This window comes from Adiantum capillus-veneris, chromosome 28, assembly GCF_014529385.1.
Source record: "Adiantum capillus-veneris isolate H3 chromosome 28, ASM1452938v2, whole genome shotgun sequence".
Classification (NCBI taxonomy): domain Eukaryota; kingdom Viridiplantae; phylum Streptophyta; class Polypodiopsida; order Polypodiales; family Pteridaceae; genus Adiantum; species Adiantum capillus-veneris.
In genome coordinates, this window is record NC_140958.1 from 56,566,082 (window position 1) to 56,593,621 (window position 27,540).

Consider the following 27,540-nt stretch of genomic DNA (forward strand, 5'->3'; position numbering starts at 1 on the left):
CAATAATTTCACAATATCTTGTTCTCATCTCGACTTTCGTCTCTCTGTTTCAAACTAAAGACAACATTCTCTCTCTTCCTTTTTGCTGAACTATTAAGTGATCATGTTCGTGGATAATCATTGATACAATCTGGCACCGAGACTGCATCGCACATCCTTTGGTAGCAGATTTTAGCTGCACATCTCCAGCCATAGTTCCTTGTTGGTGGGCTTGGGTTGGGGGTTTGTCTTTTTGTCTTTGCTTGGTTTCTTGTCTGGTCCTGCTCCATGGCCCAGGCATAGAAAAATATCCATCAACGGCACGCACGATGGGACCTAGCTTTTAGAGTTCTCGCTTGAGCGAAGTACCTGCAGTTCTCAGAGATGGAGCTGGTTTTTCCTTTTTGCTTGTATTTGATTTTTAGGCTAGTTTCTTTCCTCGCGGCCATCTGGGATGCATTCATATCCAGGCGGGGAGATTCTAAAAAAAGGGTTATTTTGACGTCTGTTGCTACCCAGACCTTGAATATTGATGATGATGTTGGTGAGCCTTTAGGTCTTTATAAAATTTGGGATGATTTTTTGGCCCATTTGAGCGATGAAGTGGACGAAGATGAGGGCATTTCCCTTGAGGATATTGCTTGGAGCGAAGCATTGAGAGAGAATGCGACTCTTGACAAGTGCATATGGGATGGCTTTTTGGCCAATGTAGTGGAAGATGCCACTTTTATTGAATCTTTTCTTACGGAGGAGAATGGTTATTTACCTCTTGTTCTTTCCCACCCTCCCACCCTTGTTGAGGAGGTGTTGTATGGAGTGGGGTTTACACATTCTTTTGAGCATATCGATGATGAGATGTAGCCTTTAGAAGGGGTTGAGTTTGTTGTAGGGGATAAGCCTGTGATTGCAGCCACACATTTTGACGATGTTGTCCTTATTGAAGATGTTTGTGATGGTTCTAGTGTTAGCTCTCTTGATGTTTCTGATGACGATGTGGTTCATACTGAAAATGTTTTTTTGAAAGAGAAGCATGATTCTCTAGTTGCAAATCCCGTGGTTACTAATGCCTATGATGCTTTTAGCCCACCACCTATTCCCCAAGCTAGGGAGCGACATATTGACCAGTGGATTGTGAAGTTGACACCCTTTGATGGCGGTGGGGTGGTGACAACTGATTCCCATTTACTGCAGTTTGTGGAAGCTTGTTGGTTTGAGGGTTATGACACGCCTGAAGATCTCATGAGGTTCTTTCCTGCTTTTCTCACTGGGGTAGCTATGCAATGGTACCTTAGTATGACGTGTCATTCTCCACATTTCACTACAAGCTATGCTTAACATTAGCGACGCTCATACTGCGACGCTTAAACATGAAAATGCGCGGCATCTCTATATGCGTCCCTATGAGCGTCGCTATGTTACAAGTAACATAGCGACGCCTTTAGCGACGCCGACAGGGCTAAAAAAATAACTGAGAGTGTCCGAAAACTCAAATCTCAAATCTGAGTTTTCGATGCGCGCTCAAGCAAGCAAGGTAACGCTCTCCCTCTCTCTCTCTCTTTCTTCTCCACACACACACACACACACACACACACACACACGAGGAGAGTAAGGAGAGCCAGGTATGTTCCTTCCCTGTCCTCACTCTCATGTTCCCTTCCCCTCTTTCTCTCTCTCCTTCTCTCTCTCTCTCTCACACACACACACACATACACACACACACACAAGGAGAGGAAGGAGAGCCAGGTATGCTCCTTCCCTCTCCTCACTCTCATGGTCCCTTCCCCTCTTTCTCTCTCCCTCTCTTTCACACACACACACACATTGTGTTTTTGAGAGAGAGAGAGAGAGAGAGAGAGAGAGAGAGAGAGAGAGAGCACAAGCATAAACAAAAAACGCACACACATGCATACACAAAGAAAGCACACACACATTGAGAGAGGAAAAGAGAGAGAGCATGCATAAACCAAAAATGTACACACACACATGTATAATCAAAGAAAGCACACACACATTGAGAGAGGAAAAGAGAGAGAGAGAGCATGCATAAACCAAAAAAATGCACACATACATGAATAATCAAAAAATGCACACACATTGAGAGAGGAAAAGAGAGAGAGAGAGAGAGAGAGAGAGAAGAAGAAGAAGAAGAAGAAGAAGAAGAGAGTCTTAACATCGTAGGAAAGTATCCCAAGAGACCTTAAAGATCTAGTCGACAGGAGTTGAACTCAAGACATGTTATTCATAAGAGAAATGGCATAACCAATCTATCACACTTCGGTGATAGAAAAGTTATACCATTTTTCTCCTTTTTTTATTGGTGTGCACACACACCCGATGAGGGCAAGCTTTTTGAAATGGGGCCTCTAAACCCAAACCAATGGGCCTACCCTCACAAAATGTTCGTAAAGAGGTACGCACACTACTTGGGGCACCACCTTCTTTTGGGAGTGGAGAAGGAAACCAATCAAAATAACATTTTCATTCACCCACTCAAGAAACACACCTTGAAAACCCTTACTCTATGTACACTTTGAACACTTGACACCATCAACGATTATGCAACCCAATGCCGTGCATCAAATGTAAATATGCAATTTGTGGAATAGCATTCACCTTCTCCCCATAAGAATACCCATTATACATCCAAAATCCTCCTCTCTCAAGCACTCATCAAACAATCATGCGCACAAGACCTGCCTCTCAAACACACAAGAGAATCACCTACATCGAACTAACACACTGTGCATAGAGAGCTCATCTCCATCTATGCAATGCCGTGACAAATAAAATCACCATGAGAGGTAGCCACATGCATATGTAATGAAGCAAAAGAGAGTTGGAGTGAGAATTTTCTTTAGACTAATTGAATAAGTGTGGAGAAACAAACCAATGGTAAATTGAGAGTAGAACACTTACTTGATTTCTCGCACACCTTTTAAGGGGTAGACAGACGCTGGCTAACCATCACGAATTGCGACACTTGATTTTTTGAAGATGATTTAATGATCATTAACATAACCATGAGAGAGATCATGATGTATTTACAAGTTATTGAGGTGCTACAATGATTTATTGGGTTGATGGAGTAAGAGATTGTAGAATAGAAAGAGTGGAGGATAGAGTTGCACTTCCTCCAAAGAGGAGGGTTAGGAGGGAGGATGTGAAAGAGGGAGTGTTGGGGGTTTCTCTACTATTGATCAAGAACAACATGAAGTTGAGAATATAGGTGTGTGTCCTTGAGTCTCTCCAAGGGGGGCTATTTATAGTTGTGTAGGAGTGGGATTATGCTACACTTAATTAGGGTGAGTGATTAGCCCTAATGAAGTGTCCTTTGACCACTCATTGAATATTGGACATAAAAGGGACTATTTATTCACCAAAAATATCATTTTAGACCGTGAAGGCTCCATAGGGGTACATAATGTAGGTGGGCCCCACCATGAGGCCCTACGGGTGGCTCCTACGGGATATCTCAACTTGTCTGTCTTGGCAGTTAGAAAGCATCTTTAGGTTGGTCCCATCTTATGCAAGTGACCTTGAACACTCATTGATCTTCTAGAAGATGAGTAGGGGAAAAATAAGATCTCACCCTCTTGATTTACCTTATTTACAGTTCCCTTTTGCTGCAAATCTGATAGATTTACACTATTTTGACCATAACTTTTTACCTATAGCTCGGAATGACATGCTTCAAAAGGAAAATCTGACCTTCTCAACATGTTTGATATGAATTTGGACTATTCTTCACGCCCATGCACCAAGGAATTTGGTTTGGAAGGTCCACACTAAGCTAGGGAACCTTTTGCTTCCAACACTACAAGAGGTTGTGTGCTCTTGTGACGCTGTTAGCGACGGAAATACACTGGGTTTTTATAACCCCCGGCGTCGCTAAAACCGTCGCTACGAGCGTCGCTACGAGAGCGTCGCTATAGGCATCGCTATGAGCGTCGCTATATAGCGACGCTCATAGCAACGCATATAGCGACGTTTACACAGAAGACTATAGCGACGCTACAGAGCCATAAATAGCGACGCTTATAGCGACGCCCGAGAGAATTTTTTTTTGGTGGCAGGGCATTGAATGCCCTGCCACCCATCAACCATATTGTACTTGATTCACTTTTTAAAAAAAGTGCAAGGGTAGATAATAGACCCAAAATAGTCACCCACAAGACACATTGTTTGCAAAATTGACAATTGTACACATCATAGGCAAAATGAATTGATTGGCAAATGTAATAATGACAATTGTACAACATCATAGGCATAAAGAATTGATTGGCAAAAGGAACTGCGGTGACAAATGTAATAATATACAGGGTTTCTCATGATACATAAGCTATGAGAAACCCTAAACTAATGCTATCTAGCTACGGCTAAACTGACGTCGTCTAGTCAGACGTCTCATCGCGTCCAAGCGGCGTATCTGTCGGATTCTGCAAAAAAAGACAATAAGACAGCTTTCAGTAAGTATAAACATATAACGACATTTATAAAACAATACAAAAAATAAAAAAGAGTAAACCCTAATACTAACCATGCCGCCGCAAGAACTGAGAATGTCCATCAGGGCGTTTAAGCCCTTCCTGCCTGCGTACTCGCGCTCGTACGGTGTGGGATCACGTCCTGTCATCGACCCCTGTCAAAACATACAAAGATTTCATTATGTTAGAACTAAAAAACTCATAAACCCTAAACTATCGAACATAAAGAGCAATGTGAAAACACTTACAAAATCGGCCTCAAATGATGCCCATCCACCGCTCCCCAAGTGGTGCGAGCTCCCTGCCTCTACTCGCGCTCTGACTGCATCCTTTTATTGCTTCCACTTGTCGGGATTCTCGCGCGCTGCTTTCTTCGCATTCTTCCAATCTTCTTTGGCCAGCCAATCTGGCCTGTTCCACCCATTCTTGATTGCTTTTTGCACTTTGGAACGCTTGTGTTTGCAGTATTCGCGCATTCGAATCTTCATCAGGTCTTCATTGAAGCGCTAATCCCGTGTTGGAACGGGAAACTCATCATGAAGTATGCTGATGACTCTGTTTTTTAAATCACTTGGTACTTCACTCCATTTGTTTAGTATGTAGTGTCTAAACAGCTGAGAGCAAAGACCACGCATGCGCGAGATCACCTTCTTGCCGTCATCATCCATGATGATGCCGCCGCTGATGTAAGACAAGCCCTCTGGCCGGTGACGCGTGAACCTGGGTGTCCCGGCAGGGGTCTCTAGCGGCGTGTCGATGGGGGTACGGACGTCAGGTGTCTCCACTGGCGTCTGGGCCCCGAAGCGAGGAGTGGAGAGTGGGGTGGCTCCTGGCTGAGTAGGTAGAGGTGTGTAGCTTCTGGGAACAGTCAGCCGTGCAAAACCTGGCGTAGATGGCGATGCTGTGGCTGGTGTGGGGGCGGGCAAAGAAGGGGAGGGTAAAGAGCCTCGTCGAACACGAGGCGGTGTGGAGGCATCGGTGGCGGAATTCCCACAACAACCGCCACCGCCACCACTAGAGCGTCGGTGTCTAGACGAGTGTGAAGCTCGTCTCGTCGACGTCGAAGCTTAGGAGCGCGCCGAATGCTCCGAAAGAGAGGGAGATGCGGATGGAGTAGGAACGCGCGATGATGCGCCAGAGCGATGACGCTCCACGTACCACTGTCTCTGCTGCGGTGACAAAGAAGAAAGAAACTCCTCATCATCCATACCTGCATTAAACACACGAATATTTAAACTTAATATTGAATGAATAGAGTAGACAATGACGCAAAGACCATTAAATACAATGACGTAATGACGCATATAAATACAATGACGCAATGAGTTGAGTGATAGAAGAGGCAAGTCGAAAACTCAGAATTTTCAATCAAAAGATGTGAGCGCGAGTAGAAAAGAGCGTTATACACCATGGAAGGTACTTAGAGAGCCAGAGCTTTTACAACACGCAGCAAAATTGTTCAAATACAATATTTGTGGCTTTAAGAGATCTCTCTCTCATCCTCGCATAACTCATCATAACTTCCTATATCTATATAGAGCTCTCCATTTAAACACATATCCTCTGTTTCATTTTGTAGCCCCTCTGCATGCACCCCATATAGAGTAGTAGCATCTTGATGCTCGTTTGGCACCACCGCAGCGGCTTCTGATTGAGCATCTTCTCTGATCTCCTCCATTGATGTCGTTGTGATTGGCACATGGTAGCCTTCATACGTCCTTGCACTACGAGGGGCTACCTCTATGACGTACCACCAGTTTGATGTAGACTTTGTAGGATGAAATATTACCTGCCAGAGCCACATAACTTACATGAGAGCTTTCAAGCACATAACTTGTAAAAGGGGGATGTTAACTATTTACATACTTACTTGTTCACAATGCTCGGGTAGTACGAAAGTGTCTCTTAGGTCAGTCCATTTCTTAGTAGAATCCACCTCAAGAAAACCAGACTCTCCTCTACGCACAGTAGCGTTGCGACCCTCCATGATTATCTTGAACCATTGCACGTCGAACAAGTCGACAAAAAATCCTCTGTAATCGATCCTCAAAATCTCTTGCAGCGTGCCGAAGTAAGTGAGTTCCGCCACCACAGGATCTGCATCAGAGGAACGTCGTCGACTAGACTGTTCAAATTTTGCCATGATTCCACAATCTTGAGTAAAACGTTTTTTGTCGATTCATTCCACCCTAAAATGTCGACCTTTACACCATGCTGCTGTGTATGACTTATACTACAACGAACAAAGATTATGAGTGGCCGTTCAAACGTTTATAAATAAAGTCACTTGCTAGTCGTACATTGCAAACTTACCTTGGTCGCGCAACCCCGAGAGTACTCCCACTCTTCTTCAGTCACTTCGTCACCGCATTGTTGTGCGCTTTTCAATTGGTTGTGCAACCATCTTAAGCTCATGAAGGTTGGTAGGCTCCCCAGAACCGCTGGATAGTGCATCGGTGGTCGTCTTCCCCGTCTCCACTCGATTCGTGCCCTTTGTCGCTCTTGCTTTGCATCCTCATATTGTGAAATCCACTTTTGCATCACTGGATTGTGAAGCATGCAAAATCGGTTGATTTTAGCCTCTAGATCTTCCGTCATCTTCTTCTCAACACCGAGATTGCACATGACAATCCCAGATATGCGCTCATCATCTATGGTTCGCCATAGCGTGTCCCGGGATTTATCAAATCCGTCTAGCCACTCTCCAATGTACACTAGGGACTCTGATACCAACCAACCTTCTGCCATGCTACCCTCCGGACGTGCCTTTTGACGCACATATCCCTTAAGCGTTTTCATGAAACGCTCTAAGAAGAACATCCATCTGGAATGAACTGTGCCAGCTATTTCCACCTCATCAACTATGTGAACAAGACGATGCACCTGAATGGTTAGCATTGTAGTAGGAAAATGTTTCTCAAACATGCACACAAGCTTCGCAGCATTTAGTTTGGCGAATGGTATGGAGTCTACGTTGATCTCCTTTTGTGAGATCCATTGCACCAGCTTTGCAAGTTTGTAGATTGTGTTACGGATGTCGAGAGACAAACATCCCTCAATGGCAACCGGTAAAATAAACTGTAAAGTATGTGCAGCAATGATATTAAAGTCCACATTTTATGCAATGATATTAAAGTCCACTATGAACGTACCTGACACATTTTATGCCAATCGTGTGACTTCAAACCGGTAAGCTTTCCTTCTTTAGTAAAACACGTTCGGAGCGAGTGCATTACGCCAGTGGGGGTCCGCAAAGATCGAATGGTCTCTTTTACTTTGCGTTCTTGGGCTCCTGTGAAAATCCACGGTGCTTTAGGGAGTTTTATCGATCCATCAGACGCTGTTTGCGGCCAATATTGCTCCATACGATCCACATTTCTAAGGTCAACTCTGGCTCCCAAAGTATCTTTCTTGCCGGTCAAATGGTCCCATAGTAGATTACCCACATTCTTGAATATGTGCATTGGATCGAGCAAGTGATTGATCATGAGTCGGGGCCAGTATGGTAACTCGTACCATAGAGATAGTCTCTTCATCCCTGGAGGCAATCCGTCATCGCACATCTCCTTCTGCTCTAACCATGCTTGTGCAGACATCCTTGGTGGCTCTCTTCCCAAAAAGCCGTCGCGTAACACATGATTCTCTGGAAGATACGCTTGATGACCTTCGTAGATTTGCTTCTTTAGTGAGGGTGCCCTACGTGCATTCAGTCTAGGTCTACATGTGACACATGCTCTGTATCCGCTTGTTTGAAGCCCTGCATGTATACACATGATAATAGATCAACTATGGGAAAAAACAAGATTTACAGTGTCTGAGTGAGGAGTGTCAATAGATCACCTGAGCATTCTGTTAGCCCGGGATAGTCATGCATGGTCCACATTAGAGTGCCTCTGATCAAAGCATTCCGTCGTCCTGTGTATCGGCTCATATCCACCACCTCTATGCCAATCCACAATTGTTGTAGCTCTTCCAATAGTGGACAAAGATACACATCCATATTCCCCACTTTATATCGCCCTGGCACAATCAAGCTTAGCCATAGGTGCCCTTTCTTCGTAGTCAACCACGGGGGAATGTTGTAGTTGACGATGACAATGGGCCATACACTGTAAGATGTTGATCTTTGACCAAATGGATTTACGCCATCCATAGCCAGGCCTAAGCGCAAATTTCGAGCTTCCCTGGCAAAATCCGACCATGTTCCATCTATATGTTTCCACGCTACACAATCTGCAGGAATTCATAGCACACCATCCGAATATTTATTCTCCTCATGCCATGATGCTAGGGCGGCCATGGACTTACATTCGAAGAAATACTTGATGCGAGGAAGCAGAGGGAAATGTCGCAAAACCTTTTGTGGAATTTTTGTCCCGTGGAGATCTACTCGATATCTTTCGGAATCACATTTCGGACACTTCTCCATGTCTATGTATTCCCCTCTGAAAAGAATGCAGTCATTAGGACAAGCGTGGATAGAATTGTAATCCATCCCCAAGTTTCGCAAAATCTTTCTTGCTTCATCTCGGGAATCTGGCATCACATTATCAGCTGGTAGTATGTGCACTTTCAGCAATCTACACAACATAAAAATATGATACAGTCTTGTAAAAATCTACTAGATCATTATACATTTAGAGTTCTATTAAAGTAAACTAATTGTAATAGATCACCTGAAAAGCGCTGTGACGCTAGTGTCACTCCATCCAAACTTTGCCTGCATGTTGAGAAGAACTAGGAGTGCTTTCAATCTAGACATACGTGCTCCATTATACAATGTCGTATCAGCTTCACTTTTCATATCATCATAGATAAGCATTTCTGAATCCATGATCGTCTCGATCATTTCATCAATCTCGGGCTCAAACATTGCCTCGTTGGGAATGTGCTCTGCATGATCATCCCCCGAGCTGTCAGAGGCTACATCTTGTGGCCTCACATATGCTGCTTGACCAAAGCGCCTGCGAATACGTCTATTGGGTTACAAGATTGCTGCTTGTTGGCCAACGTCAGAGTCCGACGAGTTATAATTGGCAACAACTCGATCTATAATAGATGGATCGAACTCGCCAAATTCGCGAACGTGCTACAAAGAAACATGTCTTGTCCGTCACACAGCATGCTTGCATTGATTACAAGGACATAAGACCCTCGTTGAGAGATAGGTGTTTCGGTTGGACGGTCCCACATCCTCGTCGCTACTCATAATGAGGATAAAAAACTTATAACCTGGACAACAAATTTAATATTCTATTGGCATTCTTCGTCTTATCTCTCTCTCTCTCTCTCTCTCTCTCTCTCTCTCTCTCTCTCTCTCTCTCTTTACCTCACATTCTCTAGTCATGTCCAATCCCCGCACACCTCGGTCTAGAGGTGCACGGAGATCAGAACCACCGGTTTATAATCTCGTCTTTATTGGTCAATACCTATATTTGTGGGTACAAGAAATCTACACACCCACGTCTACATGATACTGCATGTAGTGGACAAAACCCCTTTGCCTCTTCTCTAGCTGTAGCACTTCATATCATCTTAACATCTTTTCACAGTAGATCTTTTCACTGTTCATCTAACTCTAAACCCTAAACCGTTAGTAATTCTTGCGTGGACTCGATCTAACGTAAATAAGCGTAAATCTAAATAAACGTAAATCTAACTAAAAATAAAGCTAAATCTAATTTAACGTAAGTCTAATGACTAGAGGTTGTCTAGATGGTCATTGTGTCGGGGATGTAGTGACTCTTGCCGCCCTGAAGATCCACCTTCTTCCCTATCTTCTGAAGACATTTCACCAGTACTTTTGGATCGACGGACCCACCATCAGTGAAGGCAGCAATACCCTATATTCCATTGAGGGCTTTCTTCACCCGCTTCATGCAGGCATCGCAGTCTATGGAGACCTAAATCTAATCTAATATAACGTAAATCTAAATCTAGCTTAAATAAACGTAAATCTATTTAAAAATAAACCTAAATCTAATTTAATGTAAGTTTACATATAACCTAATCTTTAACGTCTTTTAAGATAGTTTCCTACGACGTTATAACTCTCTTCTTCTTGTGTGTGTGCGCATGTGTAGATGTGTGTGCCAATAAAAAGAGATAAATGGTATAACCTTTCTATCACCCATGCCAAGTATGATAGATTGATTATGCCATTTCCCTCTTGAATAATAGGTCTTGAGTTCAACTCCTCGTCGGCTAGATCTTTAGGTCTTTTAATTTTAATTAGTTTCCTACGACGTTAAATTAGTTTCTCTCTCTTTCTCTCTCAATGTGTGTGCGTTTTTTTGGATCGTATGCATGTTTTCTCTCTCTTTTCCTCTCTCAATGTGTGCGTTTTTTGTTTATGCATGTTCTCTCTCTCTTTTCCTCTCTCAATGCGTGCGTTTTTTGTTTATGCATGCTCTCTCTCTCTTTTTCTCTAAATGTGTGTGTGCATTCTTTGTTTATGTATGTGTGTGTGTGCGTTTTTGTTTTTGTTTGTACTCTCTCTCTCTCTCTCTTTCTCTCAAAAACACTATGTGTGTGTGTATGTGTGTGTGAGAGAGAGAGAGAGAGGGAGAGAGAAAGAGGGGAAGGGAACATGAGAATGAGGAGAGGGAAGGAGCATACCTGGCTCTCCTTCCTCTCCTCGTGTGTGTGTGTGTGTGTGTGTGTGTGTGGAGAAGAAAAAGAGAGAGAGAGAGAGAGAGAGAGAGAGAGAGGGAGAGCGTTACCTGCTCCTTGCTTGAGGGCGCCGAAAAACTCAGATCTGAGATCTGAGTTTTTGGGCGCGCTCGGTTATTTTTTTACCCCAGCCGGCGTCGTTATGAGCGTCGCTATAAGCGTCGCTATGAGCGTCGCAAATTTCTTTGTAAATTTGCGATGCTCATAGCGACGCTTATAGCGACGCTCATAGCGACGCCGGGATTTTTTTTTTGAGCGTTGCTGTGTGAGCGTCGCTAATATTAAGAGCCTCTTGTAGTGCAAGTCTTCTTGTATGGGCCCTTTGCTTATATGCATCCAAGGGGAATCATGCTTTTTCAAAAGGGTATGATGCTTAAACAAATAGAGGAGGGCCCAATATTATTTGCTTGTGAAAAGAATATACAATTTGAGTCTTTTTGAAAGGAGAAAAACTATATGTATATTCTTCATAGATATTGGGCCACCTATGTGGGGGGCATAGAAGACTTGTAGAGATGGACCATAATCTTTGGTAAAGACAAGTGGAGAGTTGATTTTCCATGGTAATTTATCTATATGAGATGGAAGATGGATATATTATTTTTCTACTACTAATTCACAAGAGGTAAGAAAGTTTGGGGGTAGATAGTTGGTTATTGTATGCTTACTTTTATTTACAAAGCAAAAAAGAAAAGGGTGGTAATATAAATATATGACTAAGGTGACATTTTTGGGAAGAGTACAATGTATGTGTTGCCACAAAGGTTAAACGAAGAGGGGGAATTTACTCTGGATAACTTAATAGCGTAGAAAAATATATACACATATGAGGAAGAGGACGTTGAGTAGGCTGAAAAATGTTGCAAAAAGATGGTTACCATTTTATGCCACTCACCAAGAAGAAGAGAGTTTAATTTAACATCGTAGGAAACTAATTAAAGAGACCTAAAAATCTAGCCGACAAGGAGTTGAAACCAAGACTTATTATTCAAGAGGAAAATGGCATAACCAATCTACCACACTTGGGTGATAGAAAGGTTATACCATTTTTCTCTTTTTATTGGCACACAAACACCCACACACACACACACAAGAAGAAGAGAGTTTTAACGTCGTAGGAAACTATCCCTAAAGGCGTTAAAGATTAAGTTAGATGTAGACTTTGGTTAAATTAGATTTAGGTTTATTTAAGTTAAATTCGATTAGATTTATGTTTATTTTTAGTTAGATTTAAGTTTGATTAGATTTAGGTTTATTTATGTTAGATTTAGATTTACGTTATATTAGATTAGATTTAGGTTTATTAATTTAGGTTTAGGGTTGTTATATTAAATTAGATTTAGGTTATTTAATTAAGGTTAGGAGAAATGGCGAGGAAATCGTTTAAGATAAGGTTAGAAGAAATGCCGAGAAAATGGCGAGAAAATTTCATGCGCTCACAGCCTCGACAGTCCATGCGGACCAGCAATTTCACCTGCATGTTCGACTGCTGCTACCATATAATAAGCCGTCATGTTCAGCTAATGGAAGAGCAAATTGAGCATACACAGAAATTAGTGATGCAAGATGACGATTTCAAGGGTCACACACACACACACCACTCGCATCCCGTCAAATCTAGAATTAGAATTAAGTGCCTTGAGCAGACATCAGCTACATTGTAAGAATGACGTACCTGCATGCTACAAACAAAGATCTACTATGAAAAGATGTTAAGATGCTGTGAAATGCAGTATCATGTAGACCTGGGTGTGTAGATTTCTTGTACCAACAAATATAGGCATTGACCAATAAAGACGAGATTATAACCCGGTGTTTCTGATCTCCGTACACCTCCAGACCGAGGTGTGCGGGGATTGGACATGACTAGAGAATGTGAGGTAGTTAAAGTGTGAACAAAGAGAGAGAGAGATAGATAGATTTTATTATCGTCCTCGGAGGTCAAATATGACCTATGGGACCAAAGTTACATGTGATGTAGTATGTGTATGGATGATGAGTGACTCTCGATGCTCCAAAATTGTAGTGATGAGAGTCGCAATGGAGAGCCCACACTTTGGCTGGGAGAGGAAAGTGTGTAGGTCTAAGTTATGGCTGAAAATGTGAGAGAACCAAGTTCGGATGTGATCAAAAGCTGAGCACTCTAGTAGTGTGTGGTACTCAGACTCTCGAACTTGCAGTGAGCATAATGTGCACAATCGATTTGACTCTTCTCCATTGCCCCAACGCCCTATCTCGCATCGAAGGAAATGGGAGCTAAGCCGAATTGCTGCGATAGTGCGTATCGCGGACAAGGGAATAGGCTCAAGCATGTAAGTTTGAGTACGGTTTCCTCTCTCAGTGAAGAACATGGTTTTGTAGTTGGGGGCAATATAGGTGGTGTAATGTATGAAGCGTGACCCATCGGATTTCTCCCAAGCCGTAATACATTGGCGTTGTAGAAAAGCTTCATTCACTTGAGAGTCAATTGAAGCATCATGTAGAAAGTGTAATGCATCCCATCTCCCAAACCACTTCTTTATGTCTTGCATCCATCCCGTGCTCAAGATCTTGCTTTTATGCGTCTTTTGAACTTTTTTGCTTGCTTCCCATGAAATTGTAGGAAGTCGATGTGAGGGGTTTTGACGCATCTTTATCATGTACTACACAACCCTTTCCATGCCCATAACCTCAATTGGAAGAGATCCCGACTCAAGAAGTAGGAGCATATATGGTGTTTGTGTCTTAACTTGGAGAAAGTTTGTAAGGAAACGCTTTTGAACATTCTCAAACTCTTTCCAAGTAGACTTTGAGATGCTCCCGCCCCACACTTCAACTCCATAAAGAAGAACCGGTGTCACCAATGCATAAAAAAGATACTTCTTGAGAACCCAACACTTGATGTTTCCCGCATTACACATGTTCTCAAATGCATAATATGCTCTCTTTCCCGCTTCCAAACGACGCATAGCACATTCATGCCACTTGTGATTGAATGTAACCTCAAGGCCAAGGTACTTAAAGCTCTCAACAACTTCAAGTGTCTCGTTGTTGTACACAATGCATGGCTTCTCCTTATGGTTGGTTTTCACAAGCATAACCTTTGTTTTGGATTCATTTACAATCAGCCCACTATGCAAGCAAAAGTTCTCAAGGACAACCATAAGCTTTTGTGCATCTTCTAAAGTGTGTGCTAGAAGCACTACATCATCCGCATACAACAAAAGCATGATTACCGCATTGCAAATAGTGACCTCTTCAATGCCTTCTTCTTACATAAAGTCAAGTACCATTTGTTCCAATTGATCAATGCATAGACCAAAGAGAGTTGGTGACAATGGACATTCTTGTTTAACCCCAATAGTGCTTACAAAAATTTCTGAAATTTCTCTTCCCATGCGCAATTGACAAATCACCTTCTCATAGATTCGAGAAACCGCAAGCATAAACTCACTTGGCACTTGGAGTTCTTCCATCCTTCTCCAAAAATTGTTACGTGGAATCATATCAAAGGCTTTCTTAAAGTCCACAAAACAACAATACAATCGCTTGCCTTTCAACCGACTTTCCTCCATGAGAACACGAAGAGTGACAAGATGATCAATGGTGCTATGGCATCGACGAAAACCCGCTTGTTCCTTTGCACGCTTATCATTCTCTTCAGCCCAATCACTCAATTTCATCTCCATTATGCACCCAAACAACTTTGCCATAAGAGACCCAATCATTATAGTCCGGTAGTTGCTTACATTCTTTACATCCCTTCCTTTATGCAAAGGCTTAACCCAATTAGTACTCCAATCATAAGGCATACCATGTTGAAGTGCAAGGTTGAACATATCACACATCCACTCATGGGTAAAATCTCCCGTCCATTTGATCATCTCCGGTTTGATACCTTGAAGATCTCCCGCTTTGCGAGTGGCCAACTTTTCAAGCCCACCGCATACATCTTCAATAGTAAAAAAAGACGGCATACATGGGAGTGAACCATAAAATGGCATTTTTTCAGTATTGCCTTGCTCATATAATTGCCTACAATGTGTGTACATATCCACTAGACTCAAGTTACCAAAATTCTCAACCCGCTTGCCTCTCAAGTTTCTCCAAAATCTTCCACATGCATGTGCCTTTTCTTGGACTTGAAATTCTTGTTGCTTTACTCCCCATCTTCTTCTCTTCTTTTGAATCAATGCCTTGTATGTATGCAAATGACTTTGATAGTTGTCTTTGTCCATAGTTGCATCAAGCTTTATCAAGGACTTTCAAGCATCTTCACATTCTTTATCAAACCACCTTTTGCGTGATCTATCTTTGTTGATACCATGGAGATGCTTTATGGCAAAGCATTCTTCCGCACAAGAACAAATAGCTTTCTTGAAAGCTTCCCATTTAGTTTCCAATGGTGCATCACATTGAAGCCTTGTCATCCATAATTTTTGCTCAACCATTTCAATGTACATTGGTGCCCGTTTGAAATCCATACATAGTGATAACTTCTCTTTCCTTTGGCTGAGATTATCATGCTTAGTTGCTTCTCCACATGAAAGGTCAATACATAAGGTGCGATGATCGGATTTTGGGGTCCATTGACCAAACATAAAACTCTTTATGCGATACATGATGGCTTCAGAGAGTAGCATATAGTCAATCACACTATCCCCATTATGTCTTCTACATGTAAATCCATTGGTTCCACTCCACAAAGATACACCATTGGCAATGAGCATACCCGTGCTATTACACATGTGTAAAAGTAACTTTCCATAGTGATCCGGCTCTTTCTCATCCATTGAAGTACGATCATACAAGTGAACTTCCTCCAACTCCTTTGAAATGTATGGCATATCAAATTGTTGAGTATCATGTTGCAATGTTTTTGTGCGAGCATTCATATCCCCAAATACAATAACATCACCTTCACCTTTGAAATAAGCAATGTCCTCTTCCAAATCAGAAAATGGTTGAGAGAGAGAGAGAGAGAGAGAGAGAGAGAGAGAGAGAGAGATAACATTCTAAATGTCAATAGAAGATTAAATGCCGCTAGAGAGCCGTGTCGAGACACCCAGGTTCACGCGTCAGCGGCGAAAGGGCTTGCCTTACTCCATCCACTTTAGCGGCGGCATCATCTTGGATGATGACGGCAAGAAGGTGTTTTAGGGAAAAACTACTCCCCTGTTCATACTCACGAGCACGACACAGACAACATACTTATCATCCGATGACACGACTAACCCGTAGGTGCACGTAGGAAATCTCCTTAGCTTGTCAGGCTGAGACCGATCTACACATACGCACTTTTATGATGCATCAATCACTAACCCTGATAGATTGCAACCCACTCTATCCCTTAATGCTTACAACAGAGTTTACACGTCCAATGAACTCGGAATCACATCAAACTTACTAGGCACTATCCTCTCACTAGGACATATTTACCTATAAGTCTAATCTCACTAGATTAGAACCCTATCTATCTCGAATACTGTTGCGATAGACCAACAGGTCATAATCCAAAAGTGGGCGAAACTTAAGTTTATTAGTATCTATGTGTAGCTAACCTCTTTCTCATTCCATGAAGCACTTGATTATTGAAAATAGACATCGTTTGTGCTACTTACAAGCAAAACAAGCTCGAGGAAGAATCGATCGCGATCAACTCGAAACGGCAAATGCGTGGCGTGGGTGCGTAGCTCTCAGAGAGACTACCGCAATGGTGTGGTCGCGTCGTGAATCCGGTGAGGGAGAAGTGCGTAGCGAAGAGGATAAGACACACTCACTCTCTCTCTCTCTCTCTCTCTCTCTCTCTCTCTCTCTCTCTCTCTCTCTCTGACTCGTACGACACAAGATTAATTCAAAAAATGTTATTCCAAAATGGTTCTAAGGTGACTTTTATAATTTAGTCACCTTAGCTCAAAAATGTACATGGGATTCTCTTGCTCATGATTACAAAGTGGGAATAAATCTGAGTCCTGACTAACTGACTAATATTTACATAATCCAGACGAATGGATCAAAATGATAAAACGTCTTTGACATAAAAAATGGAATTTGATATGCTTTACAAGATGGGCTCATTACAACAGTTGGACCAATGGGGCTCCAACACTCCCCCCCTCCTAATTCATGTCTACCACGACATGATCATCTTTGTCTTCATTGTCGTTGTCATCTTTCGTGGTTGATTTGATGTAGAAACGCATCATAGCGCATAGACTCACTTGCCATTAATGGGATTAATTTTTTTGACTTGTACATGAAGAAGCCCGTGTAAAATGCTTCTTCAAAGGTTTGGAGATGGTAGCTTGGCAGAAACATCAACCGTTTGAAATAGGCATACTGGCTCTGTCGGTGGCCCACTTAAATCGTATGACAACTCTGAGATGCTCCTTTCAGTATTCATATACTTTGATGTCCAGCTTTCTGAGAAGACTGTGAGACAGGCCAAAAATGTTCGAGCTATCTTACATAGCATCTTGTAGGATAGGTTAGGAGAGCCTCCGAATTCTTCTATGGTGCCCTACAGGGTTTTCACCATGTAAGAACCGGATATTCTCTCTCCCTCTGCTGGCCCTGGCATTACTGGATAATTCAGCCATGTCGGATTTCTTCTCTGTAGTGCTTTATGTTGGCTGTAGGTGTATGTTCGGGGAGTTTGGAAAAACGTTCTGTCATTCCTCAGTTCAGGCGGTGCGTTGACTAAGTGGATCAGGTTATTAGGATGATCCAATAGCCATTGACGCCTCCACTTTGGCTGGCTGTCCACTATTCTGTTTTGCTGTTCCCTATCTTGTACTTCTCCTTCAAATACTGGCACTTGTTCTTCTTTTTCGAGTTGCTGTTGATGTGTTAGAGTCTCATACTTCAGCAGAGCATAGGGTAACATAGGTGCATTCCATTCCTTGCTACTGTTTAGCCCGATCTGGAAAGCCCTTGTAGCAACTCCTTTTCGAGTTGCATAGCCTTGTACCATATCATTTCTGTTTTTTTTTCCATCTGCTCGGCCAGCCTCTTCTCTTCCAATTTTGTGACTGAATCTTCTTCTGTCTCTTGGTCTTTGGAGCCGGTTTGATCAGTCTGCGTATGTGCCTCTTGTTCATTTGAATCTTCGTCGTACTCATCTTGACCCCCATAAACTTCGGTGAGTCCAGCTAAATTCGTTGTTACTGGCTCCATGTGCACTCATACCTGTCCTTGGTGCTGCCCTGCACTTTGTAGACTTGCAATTTGTGCGGTCATTGTTCTACTATTGATTTGTAGAGCTTGAAATTCCATGTCTTTTTTAGCGGCCGACTCCTCTAACTGTTTTATCCTGATGTGCAAGTTTTCATTTTCTTCCCTGAGTGATTTGGAAACAATGCTTTCCATTTCACTGTCAGGAGCTGGTCCTTGTTGTTGTTCACTTTGCAAGTCTGAAATTTGTCTTTGTAGTTGATCTTCTGCTCTAAGCGCACTTTCAACAATCATTAAACGCTGTTTTCTTTCCAACTCAAGCTCCCTCTTTAGTGCAGCCACTTCTTCTTCTGGGTGGACTACTGGTGTTGTTGGTAGCGATGTTTTTTGCTTCTTAGCGCGTTCGATTTCTCTTGCTTGGATATCTGTTACTGCTCTCAAATTTTTGACTTCAATTTGTAAGTCATCGATGACGACTTGCAAACTTTTGATGGTCTCTAGCGCATCTTGCTTTTCCTTTTCCAATTTTTGGATTTGTTCGTCTCTGTCACTGACATCTTCAAGGAATACGTTTAGTGTATCTTCACATATGGCATTGAAGTCTTCCGACTCCTGTAAATTGTCTTTGAGAAGATTTACTGTGCCTTTGAGCCCCAATATTTCAGCATCTCTGATGCTAATCAGCTTTAGAGTGTCCTCCCTTTGCTCTTGCAGTCTCAGAACTTCCTCATCACTTTTTTGTAGCTTCATTTTGTTGGATCGGTTCTGATCAGCTAGCCATTCACTGTGCAGTCTTGTTCGGTTTAGTATTGTCGCCATTGACTGCAGATCTTCATCTATAGTAGCTTCCAGCTCAATTTCTTGAGAGGAAGAAGCTTTATCTTTAGTGTGATCCACCTCTTTTTGCTTGCCTTTATCACTTTGTGATATGGCTCCAGTGTTTGGGTGTCTATCTATTCCTTCTTCTTCCTCTTCGTCTTCTTCTTGTTCACTGGGCGGTGTGTGAACTCTGTCATCACGATGTGAGCTTTCTGAATGCGAAGTAGATTCAGCAGATGGGTTAGATTGCCTTTCACTTGTATCTGGCCCTAGAGATGGCGGCGGTGTTTCCTGATCACGTGAAGTTGGCCTCAGCTAATCTCTCAAAGTTTGGAGATCCTCCTCTTCTAGTAGCAAATCTGGTTCATCCCTAGCATTTCTTTCTTGGATGTATTTCTCGAACCAGTCCAGCTCAAAAGCTGGGTTGTTTCTATTCTTTGTTCTCATTGTGAAAGTGCTAGTAGAAGGTTTCCAAGTGGCGCCAACATCGCCTCGTAGAGATCTTTCTAGAGCAAACCCTTCTAGCATCCTTTCCATTTTTGCTATCTTCTGCAACCTGGTGTTGTTTTCCATTTCCTCTTTTCGCTTCTTTAGTCGGGCATCTTCCTCTTTAGTTCTTTTTTCTTCTTCTATCTTTTTTTGTGTACTTCTTGTCACTCTTTCCAGCTTGCGTCCTCCAACGGTGTTAATAGATGCCGGCACTTTCCTTTGTGATCTGTTTTCGATATTTTTCCTTAATACCAGCCAGTCGATCTGATGATGGACAGGTGGCAACTGATCTGCCGTGCCTATGGCCTGGTATATTACTCTGGTTAGGACTTCCCCTCCTACAATTTAATTGGGTCTGTCCTGCCTTAGCTTTGTCATTTCTTCAAACAGATATGACGCGTGATCTATATAGAACTCACGCATTAGGAAATTTCAGAGGTCATTTGGAGGGCCATATGAAGAGAGAGAAAAATAGAGCGCGTCCAATGAGCACGAAGGCTACGTTACGTAGGAAAGTACGTGGAAAGACTCAAAAAATAGGAAAATAGCATAAAAATTTCCCAAATCTAAGATTGTAGCATCGTAATTTCCTTCCTTTTACCGAGCTTTTAGGTTCTTGCATGTGGTCCCACTTCTGATATTGTCTTATGGTCATTAACGTACTGGAGGGTGACCATTAAGCCCGCACAAGATATTGGAATTTTAAAACACTTTCCCTCCATTAGAATGCTTTCAAAGTGAATCTCCCTCCACTAAAGCTTTTCTCTGAGAGCTATGGCTTCCACGTCTTCTCGCCCAAGAAGCTCCAGGTGTTTACTGTCTCTCACACCAACAACCAACAACTGCACTTTGCCTAGAAGGCCAAGTAGTAGCATATCCTCAATTACAATATCAAATTCAATAAGTGCAGAGAACCAAGGGGTTGGACAAAGGATAAACAAAGGTTCATGGGTCCTCATGCAACCAAGAAGACCCAAGAGGTCTAGTGGTATCAACGTTTACCGCTCAACATGGAAGGCCAGAGTGTTGGATTTCAAAAGTTGAAATCGGCAAAAGATCTGTAAAGGAAGTTCTTGTTCAGCATGTGTTTACCCATCCAGAGGTGATAGCAAACGGTGGAAATGTATCAGATATACATCAACCACGTTGCAATTGTAAGTACTCTTGACATGTGAACTTACTGATACTCTCATTATAACTTTTCTTATATATTTTGCAATGTTTCTCCCGCTTCTTATGAGCAATGTCTCCATTCTTCACAGCTCAATTACATTAGATTTGTCATTTTTACTTATTGATACTCTTAGTTTAACTCTTCTTATATATATTGCAGATGTTTATCCCTCTTCTTATGAGCAATGGGAGCCTGTGGAGTGCATAATAGGCCTCTTCCATGTTGTTCATGCCCACATTGGTTCTCTACAGTATTCAGGGAGGAGCAGCAAAAGCCTGGCTGATGAGGGAATATTTTTTTATGACCACTTCTACCAACTCAGCTCAGGGAATAAGAATGGCATGTTGGTGAAAGTGCCTCTACCAACCGATTGGAACATTGTGGACTGGCCAGTTCCCGAGGAAACAATGGTGGAGGCAATGCGAAGTAAGCTCTACAAGGATATACAGAGGTCTCTACGTAACTCTATTCCCACCAAACTGGTTAGAATTGCAAACTTTTGTCCTGTTGCACTCTTCATAGAGTTGTTTCATAGCTACAACATCCGTGTTACGAAAACTATGTTCATGTGCAAGTCATTTCAGCAGTCATCCTGTGACAAACTTCTTGACAGAGGATGGTATGTAAAGGAAGAGATTGGTTTATGCCGCGAGGTCGCGCTTGATACTCTAGTTGTCAAGTACATGATTGCAAGCCAATCACTGTTACTCTCATTTTGGTATATGCGATCACAAATGCTCAATGGTAAGTACATTCCTATGGACCAGGTTTCTGCAGGTTTGGAAGATAATCCTACTGTGGATGTGGAAGTGATTGATAAAGAGCATGGCCTACTGTTGGTGGTTACAATAAGGGAGCTATGCAGTCTTTAGCATTTGCGGCATGACATAATTGAAGAGTCAATGGACAGGGACCTATCAGATTTTTCCTTTTTCCTAGCTGGTCGTAAGGTGATGCGGCGAAGGGAAAAAGATATTTTGTGCAAAGAGTTGGATGGTCGGGTTGAAGTAGTGTCAATGTAACAGATATTCTTGTGAACCCAAGTGTATACAAATGACTTTCAATATATGAAGTTGATTGAGCTCATTTGTCAATTGTGCCCTGTGAAAAAGTGTGCTTGAAATACATTTCTTTACCATGTCAAATCTCTCTCTCTCTCTCTCTCTCTCTCTCTCTCTCTCTCTCTCTCTCTCTCTCTCAATGTTAGACAAGACAAAGACATGATAGAGGAGTCATCTTAATTCATTAGAAAGTACAAACTCGTCCGTGAACAATGGACTGAGATACAATTTTCGTAAGTATGGAATCAGAATGTCTTCAAGGTAAAATCGAAGGAATGCCCCTCGAAAGAAGGTGGTGAGATAGTTGTTCCCGGCGGATTTAGTTCTCCCTTTTCAGGAGTATCATCAATCAGTAGTGTATTAGTGGCATCAAAGGGTACACCAATTTGGCTAAACGGTTTGTACAAAAGAGGTAAGTGTGGTTTTTTAGGGTGGTAGTGGCCCTCAACGGTAACGCATTTTCTTTGATCATACAAAAAGGCAAAATCTGACGTGTGAGCGCCGCATACACTGCAAACTATTGTAACTAGTGGCAACAAGTTTTTCCTTTGCATTGAAGACCATATGGCAACTCTGAAGCGCGGAAGAAGAAAATGAATAAATTCCTTGGTTCCTGGATGAACCACGACTCGACAAGTTCCCATCCGAAATGTTTGCAAATCCTCAAAGGGTTATGTGTCACCGAGAGGCACGCGCATCAGCAGCAATCCATTGACGTCCAAGATAATCAACCTCTGTAAAAGTTGACAAGTACATATAAGTAGTTAGAAGCTGAACATATTTTGCCATACTTGAATAGACATTACCGGAACAACCGTATCTACAGGTAGCAAGGGTCCATACTGGGTCTCTGTAGTGTTGATGTTGTTGTTGCTCTCCTCTGCTTTAGCTTCATCATTCACATCTTCATAGTCATCATTCACATCTTCATCAGGGGTATCCCCCATGTCTCTTTCTGCCTCATTCAAGGTTTCCTCCAAGGTCTTTTCCTCTCCCTCGGTTGACCGGCTTGCCTCATACATCCTTGCCTGATCCATATCAGTTTGCTCATCCCTAGGCCTGCTTTCCTCATCCATATTCTTTTGCTCATCTATAGGACTGCTTTCCTCATCTTGGGTTTCATCCATAGGCTCTTTTGGCTCCTCAACTTGCTGACTTGGCTCTTTCATTGTCTCCTCTGGTTGTACACTAGCACCTTCCATATGCTCATTTGACCTTTCCTCATCCTCGGCTCTTTCATCTTCTGCTGATATGACCCCCTCGGCCCGTTGTGATTCCACTGTATCGGATACAGGGGTTTGTCGTGGTGGCACGTCATGCATTGTCATATCAATAGTGCGGTCATCCAAGCCGCTATCTTCATGCTCTCTGGCGCTAGACATAGTTAGCAGGTGTTGTATTAAACTTACCCAGTATCTTTGCAAATAATCATATGTGTAGTTTTTTAAAGCACTCTGCAAAATTGAAAGACCACATGGTGAGAATTCTTTTATTATAAACTAAACCAAAACTGACTGAATGCATTGCCAAATGGTTACCTTAGTCATGAAAGGTTTTAATGCAAAGTAGATTTGCAGGACATATTCTGCATGGAGAAGACATCTCCAGCCGCAAGAATTTCCATCGGTTTGATTTGGGATAGGTACATCTTTGATTGGGGCCTTGTATAGTTCATACCTTCCACATAGCTTGCCATAGGCAAGCAACAACCTCTTTATACAACTGCACAAAGCAGCGTCAAGATGTTAGCATGAGGCTTCAAATTTACATGGATATCTATAAGAAATACTTTCTGATACAAAACACTTACAGCCTAATTTCAGGGTGGGTTCCTTTTATTGAATTGAACACCCACAGTGCTGGTTGGTCAACATCAAGGCACATGAGACTCCAGTGATGGTTGTTCTCATATGGAAAGATGATGACAATAACTTCCAGCATAGCACAGTGGAGAAACCAACTCTCAAAGGTCCCAGATGGACTGTTCTTTTGTCTAATAATCACTGACATTTGTGGATCAAGAAGAAACACCTCTATGTGGGTGTGCAGTGGGAGTTGACTTTTGATTAGGCTGCAGAGAGTTTACCTGAGTTAGCAAACCTATTATCTGAGTTTTCAAAGCTAGCAAGATAGTAACACTTACTTAAGACAAGCATAGATAATTGTGTCTGAAATCTGAGCATCTGGATTCTGCAATAAATTAATGTCCACTTTTTCCAGAGCTAGCTTTTTGGCTCCATCTACAAATGGTATCTCTGCAAGCAAACCATCCTTCATTGAAAGTAGAGTTTCATGATTGCTTGCCTCTATGGACAGGGTCACATTGCATTCTGTTTGCCTCTGGCACTCCACTGCTACTTTTGCTTTCTCCTTAAGCTCTGCTTCCCTCATGTCCTCTGTTTGGCGAGCAATAGTCTCTGCCCTTGCCCTTGTATTCACATCATGTGTGACATCTAGAACTGTGACATTAGGAAATTTCGGAGGTCATTTGGAGGGCCATATGAAGAGAGAGAAAAATAGAGCGCGTCCAATGAGCATGAAGGCTACGTTACGTAGGAAAGTACCTGGAAAGACTCAAAAAATAGGAAAATAGCATAAAACTTTCACGAAACTAGGATTGTAGCATAGTAATTTCCTTCCTTTTACCGAGCTTTTAGGTGCTTGCGTGTGGTCCCACTTCTGATATTCTCTCATGGTCATTAACGTACTGGAGGGTGACCATTAAGCCCGCACAAGATATTGGAATTTTAAAACACTTTCCCTCCATTAGAATGCTTTCAAAGTGAATCTCCCTCCACTAAAGCTTTTCTCTGAGAGTTATGGCATCCACGTCTTCTCGCCCAAGAGCCTCAAGGTGTTTACTGTCTCTCACACCAACAAACAACAACGGCACTTTGCCTAGAAGGCCAAGTAGTAGCATATCCTCAATTACAATACCAGCTTCAATAAGTGCAGACAACCAATGGGTTGGACAAAGGATAAACAAAGGTTCATGGGTCCTCATGCAACCAAGAAGACCCAAGAGGTCTAGTGGTATCAACGTTTACCGCTCAGCATGGAAGGCCAGGGTGTTGGATTTCAAAGTTGAGATCGGCAAAAGATCTGTAAAGGAAGTTCTTGTTCAGCATGTGTTTACCCATCCAGAGGTGATAGCAAACGGTGGAAATGTATCAGATATACATCAACCACGTTGCAATTGTAAGTACTCTTGACATGTGAACTTACTGATACTCTCATTATAACTTTTCTTATATATTTTGCAATGTTTCTCCCGCTTGTTATGAGTAATGTCTCTACTCTTCACAACTCAATTACATTAGATTTGTCATTTGTACTTATTGATACTCTTAGTTTAACTCTTCTTATATATATTGCAGATGTTTATCCCTCTTCTTATGAGCAATGGGAGCCTGTGGAGTGCATAATAGGCCTCTTCCATGTTGTACATGCCCATATTGGTTCTCTACAGTACTCATAGAGGAGCAGCAAAAGATTGGCTGATGAGGGAATCTTTTTTTATGACCACTTTTACCAACTCAGCTCAGGGAATAAGAATGGCATGTTGATGAAACTGCCACTACCAAGCGATTGGAACACTGTGGACTGGCAAGTTCTCGAGGAAACAATGGTGGAGGCAATGCGAAGTAAGCTCTACAAGGATATACAAAGGTCTCTACGTAGCTCTATTCCTACCAAACTGGTTAGAATTGCAAACTTTTGTCCTGTTGCACTCTTCATAGAGCTGTTTCATAGCTACAACATCAGAGTTACAAAAACTATGTTCATGTGCAAGTCATTTCAGCAGTCATCCTGTGACAAACTTCTTGACAAAGGATGGTATGCAAAGGAAGAGATTGGTTTACGGTGCGAGGTCGCGCTTGATACTCTAGTTGTCAAGTACATGATTGCAAGCCAATCACTGTTACTCTCATTTTGGTATATGCGATCACAAATGCTAAACGGTAAGTACATTCCTATGGACCAGGTTTCTGCAGGTTTGGAAGATAATCCTACTGTGGATGTGGAAGTGATTGATAAATAGCATGGCCTACTATTGGTGGTTACAATAAGGGAGCTATGCAGTCTTCAGCATTTGCGAAATGACATCATTGAAGAGTCAATGGACAAGGAACTATCAGATTTTTCCTTTTTCTTAGCTGGCCGTAAGGTGATGCGGCGAAGAGAAAAAGATATTTTGTGCAAAGAGTTGGATGGTCGGGTTGAATTAGTGTCAATGTAACAGATATTCTTGTAAACCCAAGTGTATACAAATGACTTTCAAGACATGAAGTTTATTGATCTCATTTTTCAATTGTGCCCTGTGAAAAAGTGTGCTTGAAATACATTTCTTTACCACGTCAAATCTCTCTCTCTCTCTCTCTCTCTCTCTCTCTTATATATATATATATATATATATATATATATATATATATATATATATATGTTAGACAAGACAAAGACAGATAGAAGAATCATCTTAATTCATTAGAAAGTACAAACTCGTCCGTGAACAATGGACTGAGATACAATTTCTGTAAGTATGGAATCAGAATGTCTTCAAGGTAAAAATCGAAGGAATGCCCCTCGAAAGAAGGTGGTGAGATAGTTGTTCCCGATGGATTTAGTTCTCCCTTTTCAGGAGTATCATCAATTAGTAGTGTATTAGTTGCATCAAAGGGTACACCGATTTGGCTAAACGGTTTGTACAAAAGAGGTAATCCTGGTTTTTTAGGGTGGTAGTGGCCCTCAACGGTAACGCATTTTCTTTGATCATACAAAAAGGAAAAATCTGACGTGTGAGCTTGGCATACACTGCAAACTATTGCAACTAGTGGCGATAAGTTTTGCCTTTGCATTGAAGACCATATGCCAATTCTGAAGCGCGGAAGAAGAAACTCAATAAATTCCTTGGTTCCTGGACGAACCACGACTCGACAAGTTCCCATCCGAAACGTTTGCAAATCCTCAAAGGGTCCTCTGTCACCGAGAGGCACCCGCATCAGCAGCAATCCATTGACGTCCAAGATAATCAACCTCTGTAAAAGTTGACAAGTACATATAAGTAGTTAGAAGCTGAACATATTTTGCCATACTTGAATAGACATTACCGGAACAACCGTATCTACAGGTAGCAAGGGTCCATACTGGGTCTCTGTAGTGTTCATGTCGTTGTTGCTCTCCTCCGCTTTATCTTCATAGTCATCATTCAAATCTTCATCAGGGGTCTCCCCCATGGCCCTTTCTGCCTGATTCAAGGTTGATCGGCTTGCCTCATACATATCATTTTGCTCATCCCTAGGCCTGCTTTCCTCATCCATATCCTTTTGCTCATCTATAGGCCTGCTTTCCTCATCTTGGGTTTCAGCCATAGGCTCTTTTGGCTCTTCCACTAGCTGACTTGGCCCTTTCATTGTCTCCTCCGGTTGAACCTTAGCAGCTTCCATATGCTCATTTGTCCTTTCCTCATCCTCGACTCTTTGATCTTCTCCTGATATGACACCCTCGGCCCGATGCGATTCCACTGTATCGGATGTAGGGGTTTGTCGTGGTGGCACGTCATGTTTTGTAAGATCAATAGTGCGCTCATCCAAGCCGCTATCTTCAAGCTCTCTAGGGCTAGACATAGTAAGCAGGTGTTGTATTAAACTTACCCGGTATCTTTGCAAATAATCATATGTGTAGTTTTTTAAAGCACTCTGCAAAATTGAAA

The 27,540-nt window shown here is 42.2% G+C and overlaps 1 pseudogene; it reads left to right on the forward strand.

Moving 5' to 3' along the window:
- Positions 1-363: 363 nt before the first annotated feature.
- Positions 364-27,540, forward strand: part of LOC147420488 (uncharacterized) — a 75,219-nt pseudogene continuing 48,042 nt past the window's right edge.